This window comes from Dromaius novaehollandiae, chromosome 5 (genome assembly GCF_036370855.1).
Source record: "Dromaius novaehollandiae isolate bDroNov1 chromosome 5, bDroNov1.hap1, whole genome shotgun sequence".
NCBI classification, from domain to species: Eukaryota; Metazoa; Chordata; class Aves; order Casuariiformes; family Dromaiidae; genus Dromaius; species Dromaius novaehollandiae.
The window spans coordinates 60,759,131-60,775,864 of NC_088102.1; the positions used below are offsets into that span (position 1 = coordinate 60,759,131).

General features: G+C 37.4%; 1 long non-coding RNA gene across 1 annotated transcript in view; it reads right to left on the bottom strand.

Moving 5' to 3' along the window:
• Positions 1 to 16,734, bottom strand: part of LOC112985687 (uncharacterized) — a 207,284-nt gene that overhangs the window by 160,265 nt on the left and 30,285 nt on the right. Inside the window, exon 5 of the long non-coding RNA XR_003259801.2 lies at positions 11,471 to 11,572. This is a non-coding gene — a long non-coding RNA (uncharacterized LOC112985687). The remainder of the gene's footprint in view (positions 1 to 11,470; positions 11,573 to 16,734) is intronic.

A 16,734-nucleotide genomic window follows, 5' to 3' on the forward strand; every position in this document is an offset into this window, starting at 1 on the left:
GATAAAAGTATTGACGTTGTGCTCCAGGCGTAGAGACAGCTTTCCAAGGAAGTAGAGGACTCAGCTAGAACATAAAGTGGACAGTAACCTAGGAAATGTCCTGCAAATTCCTAGCAAGTACTTTGTATGGATGTTGTGATTTAATAACTCAGTCTTACATATACAGTTGAGCCATATTCCACGCTGCTTTGCGGCGTTTCTGCTTCAACAATCTTGCCTGCATAAGCTAATGTTGACGTAAGAGTTAACAAAGAAACTGTTTTAAAGCAGAGGTTTGCGATTAGCTTTTGTTTCCAATTGCACAAACAACTACAGTAACAGATGGAAAATTACTAAAGAGCAGAAGAGAATGAATTTTCCATGTCATTATCTTTCAGAGATGGGAAGTGCAAAACAACACCTATTCCATTACACGTCTGGCACAATGGGCTTCTGTCTTTGGGCCAGATGTGATCTGCTTTTTTAAAGGAAAGTGGAAATCTTATTAGAACATACAGTAGAGCAACTGACCTTACACTCATCTGAGTTTTCATTAAAGTTGCTATATAAAGCACTTGATATGTTGCAGGCTGCAGCTGTCAGCTTCAAGAGCTACTTCTGAAAGCTCTTAAAAAGGATTAATTGCAAGGTAATGTTAGCAGCACTACGGTTAGGGCACTTCACAGTTCCATTGCAAAATAACCATTTAATTACCAACAGTCAAAAGGGGCAGTTCCTACAGACTCTGGATCAAATTCTAGAAAAGTGTTAAGTACCCACAATTCACATTAACTTCAGAGTGCCTTGCAGACATTTATCACCTCACAGGATTTCACTCCTGTGAGTGAAGGATTTTCTTAAATAAATTCTTTCCTCTGAAGTTTCAGATATCCACCCCTACCTGTGGTAGGACACTTGATGAGGCCATGTATTAATTTCATGTATTTGGTTTTTTTAAAAAGGTTTACTTTATGCAACCTGCAGTTCTTTATTTCCAAATGCACTATATTTTTTGACAATGGCATCAACGTATATCATCTGCTGCTTTTGCCCTTCATTATGCAGAACGACCGGAGTGGATGTCAGAAAAAGAGCTGAGTACAGAGTACTTGCCAGTTCATCGCCTGTCCCAATTAAATTCATAGCTTTAGGAACCCAGAACTTTTTCTTGATATGACAGGCAGCAGAACAAAGCACTTGTATTTTAGGTGTTGTCTGTCATGTTTTATCTGAGGAAGACATTTACATACGTCAGTGATGCCAAGAACACAGGCTTCCAAATTCACATACAAAATGGAAGCTTTCATTAATCACTGATTAAGTAGGCAGCAATCCAGAATAACAGATTGCTGTAAGACCTTGATACCAACTGAACATCTATCAATAGATTCCTAATGTATCTGAGAACATTTTGTACTTCCTCTATGAAATTCAGAAGCAGAAATGTTAAAGGAAGTTACAGTAATGAATAATTATTTGCTATTATTGCCAATAAGTTAATATACTAATGGAGCTCTGCTTTATTCCCCTCTTGTAAGATAACTGATTGCAAATGCATGTTTTTATCTGGTAATATCACTCAAACTCCAAAACGTGACATCTACATCTTAGTGAGAAGGCTCTGATACTTGGCTACCCATTGTTTTATTGCAACATTGCAGTTCTGCAAATAGCTGTGCTAAAAGCAGGTGTCTTTTAGAGACCGAGTTGCCTGAATTAAGATGCATACTGTATTTCAATACAGGAACATGAGAAAAACATGCAAGAAGAATTTATTTAATATATTTTCCATTTAAAAAGGCTCAAAAGAGATGAAATAATCACTGTTGTCACTATAAGTCCTTTAGTATCAAGTAACGTCCCAAGTGGTTGTAGATGAGCCTAACCCGGGAATACAAAAATGTCTATATAGGCATATGTGTGATATGCATAGTGATATGCATAGGAATAGTGTAGCAACATTCAATGTCTCCCAGAGCAATTACAATAAATATTTCCAAGAAGAATTTACTCAGTCTATTTTCCAAGAATTTCCATGAATTTCCACTGATATACTGCATGATATAGCAGACCAGCATGGCTGGTGTCTCTGGTGTAATACAGGACCTGAGTCTCACTTTAGTGATGGTGTGAAATAGCTTTCAAAGATCTTACAAAAGTTACATACAAGGAATTGAGAAGTACAAGCTTGCCTAGCACAGCCTACAAAAGGAATCCTGGGGATATAATGTTTCACCAGAGTGGTAATTTTTTCCATTGCTAAAATGTGATAGATACTTGCAAATCACTTTGGCTTAGATTATAACCTGGATTATCTCTTGATGCAAAAAAGCAAAACCTCTCCATTTGTCACAAGGATTCCGAGTGTGACTCTGCAGGCATGGTTAGGTATGTTCTAACTTACTAACGCTGCTTAACTCTCTCCCCAGAAAAGATCAGTGGTCTGGAAAGAGAAAAGATTTGAGCCTTAATTTCATCTTCCCATTGCACTGGCTAATCTGCTGATGTTACAGGCCAGGAATGAAGAGGTCACGTAGGGAGCCAGGAAGGAACGGTCTTCAGAGAACAGGCAGTTTGGCAGAACTGCTATATAGCACAGCTCATGCATCACACTCGCCTCCTGCTTAGGTTCACGTCTCACAGGACAATCCAGCCCATCAAATAGCAAGGGAAAAAAACTTTTTCCACTTGTGAGCAGTGAAAACTATTCTAACTGCCTGCAAAATAAACCTGAAAGTTTCTCAACCCTGCTGCATTTACCTAATGAAATCACAGACAGCTCTGCCGGAGCAACTTCATTAATCTTCAGAACTTTTTAGAAACACTGAATAATCTTCACATTCCTCCCAGGGGCAGGAAAGTATTAGTATTTGCCATTTAAAACCATTACAGAAACAGAGGTGTAGAGAAGCTGTAAAAGCACAGCTCAGATGTTCTGGGTGAACAACACTGCCTGGACATTTTTGAGCTAGAGAATGCTTTGCTTCATTCGATGTTCTGCTCTTCCTCTGCTTTGCTTTGCTTTGCTAAGAGCCAATATATCTGGTATAAGATGGGGCTCCCATTTTTCCTCTCTTCCCAGTGCAGATGGTGGTAATAAATAGGAAGATAAAGCAAAGGGCTCTGAACAGCATCTGGAGCATTCACTCTGTTCTGTCCATCTATCTCTTACAGCTCCAGGATAAAGGTTGTCTGGCCAAACATGAAAGAGGAACTCGGCTGTGACTTTTCTAGGAACATGCTGAATCATTTGAGCTCAAGAACAAAAAAAAAAAAAAAGAGAAGAAATGAGGCATGTTCATTTCTGAAAATTATACTTGCAAAGAAGCCCACAACATACTGCTTCCCAATACAAAGGACTTTGTTATATTCTTTCCCACCTTCCATGAAGATAATTCAAAACACATTTTTTAATAACTCAGAGTGCAATGGTAAGCAGTACTGAAGAACTACATGAGAATCCTTAAATATTTCCTAGCTACAATATTATGAAAGATAAGATATTGAGATGACTGAGTGCAGTTCACAGTTCTGAGAATCTCTGGTTCATCATGCAAACCTGCCGTTCAAAAAAGGCAGTTGTTAAAACCACATCTGAAATCTTGCCTACCATTTGTGAGGGCAAGAGTGGACAGGGAGAAGGGAATAATCTTTCACTGTTACACTGAACCTGAATCACAGGCTTTGCATAGATGAAAAGGTTTTACAAGTAGAAGCCAATTTTGCTTGGCTAAACTAAAACTTGTTCCACACAGCAGGAAGAAAAATGGTAAGAGCTGATATTCACCTTCCTTAGGCATCTAGAGACTCAGTAGCAACTTACTGTAGAGGCAATTGAGCAGTGGTTTTCAGTCTGTAGTCTGAAGATCCCTGAGGGTCCATCCACTACTTTTGAGAGGTCTCCAAGATGTACCAAAGGAAACAACCTTTTGCCTATAAGCTTTAACTAATTAGGACTCAGACCATCACAGAAAAAAATTTTAGGACCTGTACCCTGAACAAGTTTGAAACTATTCTGTTTGGGTGTTTTTCTGTTAAATAATGCTACTAAATAATAATGTACAAATCACTATCTTTAAAGATAAAGCAGGTCTTAATATTTTCATGCCAACTTATGTCTGTTATCCAAGAGTGATTCTATCAGATGACCCACATTACTCATTTGACAAAGTTTTCTTCATTTCTTATCCACAAATTAGTTTACTATGGTCTTTGTAGATAACAGGGTAGATATTTAAGTATATATTGATAAAACTACAAGTCAGTCCACTTATGTCAAATAAACTCCTCAGTCTTAAGTTTTTCTTGCTCACTGTATCATCATGATTTTCCCCATCGTATCACAACAGTCAAGTACATTCAGAATGCATAACAGATCCAGGTATCACATGCAATACAATCTCATACATCACTGAAAAATTAAATGTTTGGTATTATAAAGGATTCAGAGGAACAGCTGAAAACTCCAACACTTCCTTGAACACATAACTGAGTTGGAAAGAATCTGGAAAGACTCCAAAGTTGAGAAGAACAGTGTTTTACCTAATAGTGGGAGACACTACATTCCTAAAGGTCTCAGGGGAGCTCTGCATCACATACCAAGTGGCACTGATGATGCAGGATGTACAGTTTTGATCAGTTAAAACTCTGGTGTGAAGATTATCTCTGTCACTCCTTTGCTCCAAGTGGTTATGGAATTACATGTAGCATTCCCTAGAGATGGAGAAGACCTTACCTTGCCACCTAAGAACTGCTCAGTCATGCCTTTGCTTTCAATATTGTTTTCCAGCCACCATCATGCATTGCCTTTTTGTACCCACTGTACAGAGCACAGGCCCTGCAATGAGGAAAAAATGATACATTCCATCCAGTTTTATTGCCAGTGCTTGCTCTGTGCTTTCCTTCACCTTGAAAACCCAATGCCTTGTCCAAAAAAGCTTCATAGGCTTTTCACTCAAAATCTATAATCCTGCTTGTACCCTACCACAGCCTCTACTGATAAATGGTGCTTGTCTATTGCCACAAGCTGACTCTGTAAAAGGGTTAAATTTAAAAAATGAAAAAAGTGATAATGGCAAGCACAGGTCTCGGGGAAGCTAGTAATGAGGTGTCTTCTATAATTACTAGACAGAGGTTTAGCATTTGTCTGATTTATTGCCTCATCCATCAACTTAAGTTTCCAGCTTTTCATTCGCTTTAGTTCGCTTAGTACTGCTTGATTTGTTTTAAGGGGGAAAGAAAACAGATTATCAAAAATAAGGAAGAGCTTTCACATAAAGGCAAACTAAATAGATCAAGACCCCTCAGCCTGGTAGACATAACCAAGCTTCTGAGAACGTGGCAGAGTTTTATTAAATCATGAATGTCACAAGGAAGGTGTATAGGGAAGAAGGGATATACAGAATATCCAATCTTTCTTCCAAAATGAGAATGGGAGAAGGAGAGCACTGTGAAGTGTCTGTCAGAGCTTTCTTTTCTGCCTTCTACATTTGGGGATGTGGGTGCCTAACTCCTCCTTGAATTCCACACTAGTCATTTACATCTCTACACAGAGCTAGTCCTCAGTGGATTCAAACTGAGGCCATATATGCCATGCCTCCTGGCCAACTGCTGTGCATGTTCCAAGGATATCCTTACGTTTACTCATGAACCCAGAATGACTTAAGGCTACCGTATTCTTGTACGGTCTAGCAAATACAGAGATTACGCACGCTGCCAAATACTGTATATTATATCAGCATCTTAAGGCTTTAAGAAAGTATTTCTCACTTTCTTTTGTGCAGCTAAATACCCAGTCACTCACCAGCTAGGACATTTCTAGGTTTGTTTATTGCTACACTTGGCTTAGCTCTTGGTGGTCCAGTCGTAAGATCAGCTAGAAAATAAGTATTAGTCTGAAACTGCGCAGGCAGAACTGGAACAATTTTGTCAAGACTTCTTAAAGCAGTAAGTTTCATAGGGCATTCTGTCCTGGTACACATCCGTCCGATTCTGAGAAATGGAAAACAATGAAGTATAAACACAGAAAAAATCAGCCTATATCATAATCTGTATTTTAAAATGGAGTTCACAGTAGCTCACCTCTAGCCTTAATGGAAATGTTTGTATTCACTCTACAAAGAATTTAACTCATATCAAGTCTGTGGTATTGCCTAGTTCTTGCAGACAGTAGAGTCTACTGAACAGTGGCAACTCTGCTTTTATTTTTATGATTATTACAACGACAATATTTTTACAGAGATGCAGCATGAACTGACAAAATATTAGACTATTTTTCAACATTTTTACTCAATTACTATATTAGCTAAGTTTCATGGTCTTTTTAGCTTAGATCACAAATTGTAAACTAGCATTCTCCAGTCTACTCTCCCCAGTTTCCTTCCCTGTATATTTCTTTTAAGATGAAGACACATGCAAATACCTCTAGCACAAATGTCATAGGCAATCAGAATGATAAAGTTTTAAGCAATGGAAGTCACAATGGTCCAACAATCTGCAAGTCAAAGTTATAACTCCAACTTCAGTGCTTATCATGCTCACTACACCCTGAAGCATCTAACCAGTCAGAACAAGGACGGTCTCCCAAGTTTTGCAGCACGATAATGACTAGAAATAGGATTAGATGGTGATCCTCTATTTCAGATAATTGGTAAATGCACTGACTAATTAATTATTGTTTATTTTACTGCACTAAGGTCACAACCAAGATGAGCATTACCCTGTAGAGGATGTGTAGCAGATGAACACCGAAGAGAAGACAGTCCTCATTCTCTGTAATTAGTAAAAACAGGCACAGTGTAGGAAACAGAAGTGCCTTACCCAAGCCACACAGCACATGAATGAGCAAGAGGAGCCCAAGACTCCTAAACCCTAATCCAGCAGCCTGCCCCCTGGACTACAAGGTATTTTTCTGTGACAACAAAATACTATCTCCTATCCCAGTACTAACAGTAGTCAGTTAAAACAACAACAAAAAACTAAAAACCTTCTAGAAATAAACACTGAAAATACATCGGGGAAACCTAGCAACATTTAATTACAAGCAGCCAAAGGAATTTATTTAGTTCAGTCTGCAATAAGATTGTGTTCTCTTTTTCCGCATAATAGTTTGCGCAGTTACTACAACACTTACAAAGTGAAACGTGAATTGCCGACGTACATTTAGGCTAATTTATTGCTGAGAAATGTGTGCTCTATTTACTATGAGTGACATGCTATCCTTTAGACTGCCAAATATATTTCTTCTCATGGAACTGTTTTGTTTGATGCTGTGCTTTTGTTTGGTTAATAGTCATGTCCTCATCCTATTTCTTTGGATCACAGCAATAGATCACAAAGTAATTAACAGCTCAACACAAAAGTGAAGATTGTGGATGAGTCCCAAGACACCACGATGTAAAAATGTCAAAATCTTTACCATGTAATTACTCTGAAAACTACTGGGACCCTAAGAATATCCCCCAGATCATCTCTAAGAACCTCTCTGGATAAACCTCTACAATTATCTAAAGAGTAAAGACAAAAAACTTTGAAATGGGGAGAAACAAGCTAGAGGGTTTGTTTGTTTTCCCTCCTCTCCCAATTTAAACGAGGAGGATACCTCTAAAATGAAACCAATATACTTAACAGAAAGGGCTCTGTTCCTCCAGTCATTCTCATCTGAATGTCTGCCTATGTCCTGCAGCTTTGATAGTCATGTGTAGAAACAGAAGCATCTGTCAGTCCTTCTTGAAACACCAGTTAACTATAGTGCCCGTCAGGAGGTACTGTGATCACCTTTGAAATCTCTGCATCTACCCATGATTGTCACACAGCAATATCTAAGGTAACACGTAGAGAAAAATACTACTGCATCATGGAGAAAAATACCACTGTGTGCCAGCTGCAATCACAGCAGATTTTTATGGTGATAAAGCTAGTGAAAAATCCCTATAAGCTAATCTGTAGAGGAAGACGAAAAAGAAATACAGAAGATGCGAGAGAGCAAGATTAGAGGAAGATGTGCAAGAAGACAGTAGAGAAAATGCCAACTAGAATAAATCTTGAAATGATGAGGAAAATAAAAAGCCAAATACAGACAAGAGAAAGAAGGGAGTTATGGCAGAAAACTGGATAAATAGGCAGACAGAGGTTTATGGGCTGGTCTGCAGATGGAGTATCCTATAAGTAGGATGGCTCCCATTTCCTTATACAGTCATTATCGACAGGTTTGGAGTTGCAGACTCCCTAATGTGGATCTAGCTCCACCGATGAAAACAATTGTATCAGTGGTAGCTTGTTCTCTTCCTGGACAGGAGTAACTACTCTGAAAACAAACGTTTTTACTGCCTGTAAGGACAGTGATGGGACAGTAACACTTGAGGATGTACAAGACTTTGCATGTCATTTATCTCATACCATTAGAGCTAAGAAATCTCCATAATCTAACTTCCCTCAGAGGGAAATATAATTGTTCATTTTCCAAAGGTGAAAAGGAATCAGTAGAAGTATTATCATTAAATGTGAACTTTTACTGGGTCCCGGATTGTGTATTTTAAGCTATCAGCAGAAGAATTACTTCCTTTAAACAAGCAAGCACTACAAAAAATAGTTCTGCTTATACGGTTTTCTAGGAACAAGAATATTAATTACCAACCTATTTTCAGACCCAAAATAGCAGGGGATACAATCTCAATAACCACATGCGTAGCTACCATATTTTTCTTGTATTTTTTGAGCTGTTGGAACCCGGTTTGTCCTGCTCCACCTTTTCTCTCTTTTCCTTTCTCTCACTCTATTATTACCATTTCCTCTTTACTTTGACAAATTCATTACAAAAAACACCACTCAAAACAACAGAGTACAGAGCTCCCCTACTATCTTCTACTAAACAGCTGAACAACTAGCTCTGACCATACTTGAAACTTAAACGATAACACTAGAACTGAAGCTTTCCTAGGAATTTCATTTTAGGCATGGTGAATGTAGTCACTTTCCTCAAAAATACATTAACTCCACAGAGGCTTAGTGTGTTTACTGCAGGCTTTTAATTGATTCCATTTGATTTTTTTACATTACTTAATTCTGAAGTACTGCAAAATATTATCTTCATTAACAGGCTTATTAGATTAAATTCAAAGACTTACCAGGATAACGTCTAGAAAACGTCCAGTTGTTTATCCTGTTTATCTTCATCCTGATCTTGGAATCAGCTATGCTCACACATCTCAAAGCAGCCACGGAGTGTATCAGAGTAGCCAATAAGGGCCATCAAAGGACTTATGCATCACACAAGGTGCATCATCATAACTGAACAGTGTATGCAAAGACGGAAGGATCACAGTTCTGTTTGCTGCAATCTATTACAATTTCAGGACTTAATGGCCAGGTTGCCTCTTTGCTAGCAAAGAAGTTTAGACTGGATGATGGTCCTGAGTGCACACCATGCATGACAGCTAACATGCTGGAGAACCGTCGATTCACATTTCAAGTGGGACATGGAGGGAGTGTTAAAAGCAAGACAAAAATCTGGTACAGAGATTTATCAATTACTTTCTTACCAGTGGCAGAACAAGGTTTTTACTAATTGACCATTAAGCATTAAGGCATGCTCTGTTTTGCTGATCATGGCCTGAACTCACTCAACTTTCAGAGACACTCAAGCCATCCATTCAAATTCAACGGGGCTCCTTCCTGGCAGTGAACATAACTGTTGCGTGTGTCTTATTTGCAGGAATTGTTCTTTAACACAATACATGGACTGCCGTCTTGACTTACTCATATTTATCGTCTATAATAAAATGGAAAATTCATAGGGTTTTTTTTTCCCCCCAAGTACTAACTGCTGAAATACATCATGTTCGATAGTAGAAATTTCTCAACATGTTCTCATTCTACACTCTAGCCTGTCAACCAAAAAGCATGGAAAATGCACTTGTAAAATCTCTCATACATGATTTACTGTGTAAGCTGTAACAGCTACATCAGGGAAAAGGTGAAAAGTATAAAAGTAATACAGTATATTACCATTGTATAAGATATCATCTATGCTGGAGCTTGATTTTCTCTGTGATTTTTTTTCTTTACAGGTCAGAAAAAACAATGATAATTTGGTCTCTGTGAAGAGCAAAGCATTTCACCCAAAATACACTGAATTGTCTATGTCTCAGTTTTCAAGCTCTTCTGATCTATGATTTTGTTATTGCCGCCATACTAGCAGAATATTAATTTTCTGACCACAGTTCAAATTAGCGTTCACCTCTCCATTTAGCGATCACAAATTATGAGCATGACAGTTCTGAATACTTGAGGTTTTAGTTTAAGCATAGTGTAAGAAGTGACAGTTCAGTCTTTCACTTTAGTATGCCTGAACTATAAATTCTTGAGCAAAGGGCCAGATGGTGCCAGTCTTGGTAGCAGTCACTTTGCTCTGGGCAGCTGTCTTTTGTTACTAGACTGACAGTGTGAATTTACACGAGTAGACAATGATTTGTCATTACTAAACTACTTCTTTGGAATAGCTTTGTGTGCCAGAAGCACACCTGTTGTGGTAACTTATGAACTAGTGGCCTTTCAGTGCTGTTTCAGGGCATTGCCACATAGGCACATATGCATGATACAACAAGAGGACAAGTTTTAGCATGAAAAAACAATTTTTATGTATTAAAGTATTTATGTGTTAAGTAGAGATGTTCTCTAACTTCCTATTTATTTTTAGTAAGAAATTTTGCATATTTATTTTTAGTAAGAATATTTTTTTACTATAAGTGATAAGTATGTTTGCCTTGCTAAACAAGTCTCTTATTCCTAAGATCAACACAATTTACGTATACTAATTGATAAAACAAGAATGACAGAATACGGTGTTTGCCTCTCTTGTGCAATTAATCATAGGCTAAGTGGGGATGCTATCTGTTCACAGTTAGGAATGACCAGTAAAGCTCCGAAAGAAAGAAATTGCAAATCTTTTCTCAGAAAACATTCTCCATCTCATGGTAAGGGAGATATGTAGAGATGTAGACTGCACATACAGAGAATGGCATAACTATCACATAAGCAAAATTAAGAAATGAAAATTACTTGACAAAACTTAGATAAAATTCTTGCTATATGTATAATGGGAACTGCAAGTTCTCCTGTCAGGATATTCCTTCTCCCCAGCAATGACGACTCATAAGTAATTCAGGGTATCCATCACCTCAGAACTGACAATAAAAACATGCAAGAACAAGCAGTGCCAATGTAGCCAGCTGCATTTCAAAACATATGTCATATTTTTGTGCTGTCATTGCGAAAGCTTTATACCTCCAGACATATTTAACCATTGACGAGCAGCTGGTGCTTTTAAGAGTCAATCTAGTCTTAGATGAAATATCTTGGGTAAACCAATAAATGCAAAATCAAAATCTGGTTTCAGACTCGTGATGTTGTGAAATACTATCACCTGAATGGAAACTACATCACGCAAAGAAGGTGTGACCTATGTCACAAAAAGATGATCTAAGACACTTACATTGCTAAATTGATGCTTCAGGTTTGGTATAAGACAGGTAACTGAGGACAGCTTTCTTGTCATTTTGCAGGTCACTGATGATGTACTTGATAAGAACTTGACCTACAATAGAACAATACAATGAAAGACAACCTTCTTTCCCATCACAGCAGAAAAACAATGTCATAGATGGTTGTGATTACTAAGCTATCTTTTTATCAATAATGTGCTCCAATAACAGGCAAGTCTATAGCAACAACCTTGTCAATGAGTCACCATGAAGTCATCTCTGTGGAAAGAGATAATTTGCGGACCTATCCTTCTTTCCTTAAGATGATTCATGTTACTGGTATTGCAAACTTTATCTTTGGGTAAGCAATATTTTTGCTTTAATGATAACCTGATCAAAAAAAGGTGCTTGTTCTTTTGTTGATAAGGGAGAACAATTAAAGAATACCTATACAAAGTTAGGCAAGGTTTATTAGAAGAGGCAGTATCTTTTATCAGTTGATACAATTGGAAAAAAGCAATCAGACTTTCAGATATACACAACTTTTCTTAGATTTGCTTCCTCAGTATCTATCATTTTGTCATGCCAACTAGAAAAGCACTTTTGACTCCTGGCTTTCCTCAGAAACTACTCTCCACTGGAGCACATCACAGGTTTGGTAAATGGTGTCATATTTGCCCAGAGTCTGTTGACCAAAACAGGCTGTGAGCAATGCAGAGAATGAAAACAATATAGATGTGATGACCACTCCATACAAATGTGGAAAACCGCACAAAAGGCCAAACCTTAATTAAACTCTTTGAAGTCTTATTGCTTAGTCCAGTGAAGCTTTTTCATCTAAAATATTATTTGGATTCTGAGCAAAAGCAGGGACCTTTTGTCTCATAAAACAGGGGAAAAAAGTATTAAGCTTCTTGAAACATTTGTCTGAAAACACTGGTCAATTGCTCTAGTTTTCTGACTACAGTTGAGGTACAGTCTCAGTCCACAATAAAATTAATGCATTTTTGACTGACAATTTGAAAGAGTTATATGACAGCTACAGCACAGAAGAGGCAACTTTCAGCTGAGACTACTAGCTAAAACTGCTTTATTCCATCAAAATAAAATCTGTCAATAATGGTTTGTTTTATTGTTATCATCATCATGAAAGGAGTAAGTGAAGATGGCCCAGTAGCAAATGCCGCACACATGAGAGAGGGAAACCCTGCACTGAAAAACTTCTAAGAGTTATGCACAAAATGGACAAACAGTATGAGAGTAACTGTTTCCTTTTTGTGGACAGGCTTTGAAGCACATACAGAATAAAAGACACATCCAAAGTCATGTGAGAAATTTCTACTATGATTGGGAATTTAATTTCAAATATCTTCAGTCCTAAGTTAGTGCTTTAATCACACCATCCTTCTCCCATACGCTAGTAGGTAAAGCCCAAGATCCAGTGATGAAATGCTTCAGGACTGGTATTTATTTCTGGTCTATTTTGGCACTTTTGTTTTGCTACAGAATTTGGGGGGGGGGGGGGCATGGTAACATAACATAGCTGATTTTCTTTTTTTAGAATACATTTAACCTAAACTAATTCCTTAGATTAAATTCTTTCACTGCTAGACACACAATATTGTAACTGCAATTACTACTAAACACTCAGTGCTCTTTATAAGCCACTCACTCCCCTTACTGGTGGTGTAATTTTTCATATTTCATCATTTTCTCATTATTTTGCATTGTAATCACTTTACCATTATTTTAATAATCTACATATTTGTCTTTCTTTCCATGTCTAGAAAAATATCTGAAGTGTTCAGGTAAAATATGACCATTTATTACTTGCATCATTCAAATAAAAATAAAAAAACTATCAAAAGGAATTTTGAGGTATGTCATTATATCCTTGCAGATCTTATTTAAATGTATTTTCAGATTAATTCAGTCAAATGCTTCTTACAATTCACTGGTTAAAATAATCGCTTTCTCTAACCAATGCAGAAAATTCAAATTATTCACAGCCTAAAGTTTTTATTGCTTAGCATAATCTTCTCTGAACTCTTCCAAGAAATCTGAAGCCTCCTGTTTGCCTAAGTATACTTTGGCTCAAACTGGGTGTCCTGCTGAAGAAATCCATATAGAAGAGATCTGTATAACTGGAATCCTAAATAAATTCCAGCAAAGTAACAACAATAAAAAGATAAAGTCTGGGAAAATTCTGTGTCTGGAAAAATAGAGGGAACCTCCAGCAAAGCCAAATACATGCAGAGCACAGAGCCGTAAGTCTCAATACTGGTGCAGCAAGAAATGATACAGGATAGACAAGCTGCCCAGCCCGGGAATTCTCTCTGAAATCTAGAAGTAATGACTGGTTTTCTAGTAGCGGTGCTGACACAGAATGAAGACAATCTCTCTGATTATTGTCTCAGTTTTTCATAAAGCTTATTTGGGCCAAAAGCAAATATGAAAATTTGTCTCTAAAATAATTTATGAGTGGTCAAAAGCAACTAAAGAAGTGAGCTTTAAGAGAAACAATGTATTCCACATATATTTCTCTTACCTGAGAGAGAACAACTGAGAGATGTGCATGTTTACATGTTAGATTAAGGTCTTCAACCTCCAAACACTCATTCACCTCTTACTTTCTAGACCTTGGTACAGCAAGTTTATGTCTCACCTGAAGCATGCAGATTATCCCACTGAAGTCAACGATAATCACTCAGCAAAGTATGTGTGTACTATAACCAGCTGGAAAATGGCATTTTCATTCAGTCATTACGTTACTTTCTACATACAAATAATGTTACAAGCCTTGATCTTTCAGATATGTGCAAGCTTAAGGTTATTTCTTGCTTAGTTCCAATGACATTAGCAAAGCTTAGAACCTGTCTGCAAGGTTTATGACATTTTCAAAAGAGCAGAGAGTTTGGAAATCATAGTTGTTAGCTTGCATATATCTGATTTATAAATCTATTTGAGGAAATTAATTCCATAAAATTTAACAGAAATATAATTTGACATTGATGCATTTTAATTAACATTACCATTTGCAGTCTTGCACAAAACAGAACCAATACAGCATGATTTCTGTAAAATTACGTTATTTCTACGCATTTTAAAACCACATAATAATTCCCATGTATTGAATGGATACACTTTAGTGCAAGAATAACAAAAAGTATTGTTAGGCTATGCCCTCATATATAAACTAAATATATGGAAAATTCATCCTGAACTTTGAGTTTGCATTGCTTGACTTGATTCAGAATTAGAAAGAATTGGGTTTGTTCCCCCTCCCCCCAGCTGCAGGAACTATACACACATAATTCTTCTCTAACTCCTTGTATGAAAGAATTATCTAGAGCTGGAGACCATTGTTTTTTAATGCGGTCTGCTCCCACACACAATCTCAATGATCGCCATGGATTTTGGTGCAGGCATAAGGATCTCTGTGTGCAGAAACATCTGCAGCAATGGGGCTTTCCTTCCCCATCCTGGTTTTTACTCATCTGGCTATGTTTCTAATTGAACTGCTACATTTTTTTATACGGTTCCTAATTGATAGTAGATGAACTTCTGGCAGCCAAATCAGCAGACACAAATCCCCTGAAACTACACATTTTCTCTGTCCATGAGTAGACTCCTGATATCTTAAGCTTTAAAACTGACATATGCTCTGCGTTGTTGGGGGGAATCTCTCTTTTAAGAAACTGTAGGAACTTGATGGGTTGGATGGGCTGTTTTTTTCCTCTTCTAACTTAAAGAGGTCTGCCTGTGCATATTTTCTTGCACAGATGAAGCAACACAGGAAAGATCAAGGAGAAATCTATCATCTCCTCAACTTTAGGGAGTGAGACTATTATCTCATGAAAAGCACGACTATTAAGAAATGGTCACACAAGCCTCAGAAGTACAGATGACAATTAAGATACTGGTATCAAAAATGTTTTGATCCCTCCAAAATTAGGGAGCACTACATATTATATCACAGCCCTACAAAAAAATGACAAGATCAGGCCCAATTTTGAAAAAGGGAGCAAAACAGAATTAAAACTACAGTGGAATCCTCTACCTTGCTACAACTTTTAAAATCATAATCAAAATACTTTTGTACAGATTATACAGTAAAGAGAGAGAGAGAGAATCTCAGTCTGGACTCCAGATAAATTAGTCTAAGCTGAAGAAAGTATTTTAAATTCAGAACGATTCAAGAAAAGATGGAACATGTCAGAATACATAGCTTTTTCTGGGGAAAAAATGCTGTGAAACAGTCCTTGTACCACAGCAGGGTCCTAAAGAATCACTATAAAATTGTTAAGAATGCACAACAGCTTTTTTATGAAAACTGGTGTGTGAGACAACGCAAAAACTTTGTCTCTGTTAGTAACATCACGAAAATAAAGAAAAGAGATCCACCATCCTTGGTACTCTTTAACATAACCATAGAAAAAGTGTTGCCTTTACTGTATCATTTTTAGAATGGGGTGAATTCAAACAGATTGAGTCAAACTTTAGTTGATGAACTGCCTACTTCAGAGGAGTCAGAAAATACTACGCAGGCTCCAGGGAAAGGGGAAGAAAAGTATGACTTAAGATCAAGAGTGCAGCTATTGGCATGATGCTGAGATATCAAACAGGTTACTAATCAACCAACAACTGTAAATATCAGCATTATTCATAAAAGTTTGGGAAGGAAAGTAATTAAGGCACAGGTTCAGAACAAGAAAGCCAATTATTTTCCTTTATATATAGGATGCGAGACCTGAATGCTTACAAAAATGAGAAGAAAGCTAAGGACTTTAATAAATTGGGTGCAAGGGGAGATCATGAGACCATTCAAATATATTGAAGTTCCAAGAGGACATGGCAGAAGATATATGAAGAACTGAGTGTAGAAAATGCATGCAATCCTATTGACTTCATAGGCAGGACTTACAACCAGGATAAAAGTGGGTCATTCTCCTGGGAATGTCTTTTTATGGGCTTTGCATTAGAGTTTATCAAAAAGAATATAAATATCTTATACTCACCAAAACCTAACTACTTTTAATGCAAATTCCCAGCAAGAGGAAAAAAGACAGCTTATAGAGGAAAGCTGAATTGCAAGAGCAGCCAAAAGAACTCTCCAGGATCTATGGGGTGAGGGATGAGGAAGCAAAGCCTTAGATACATTTAAAAAGAGAGCAACTCACATGGTATTCCTGTAGTACAGCAAAAAGCATCCTTTTGATTCCGTTGACACTACTTCAAACGTTGGCCCTGGAGGAAGCAGCTATTTTGAACAAGG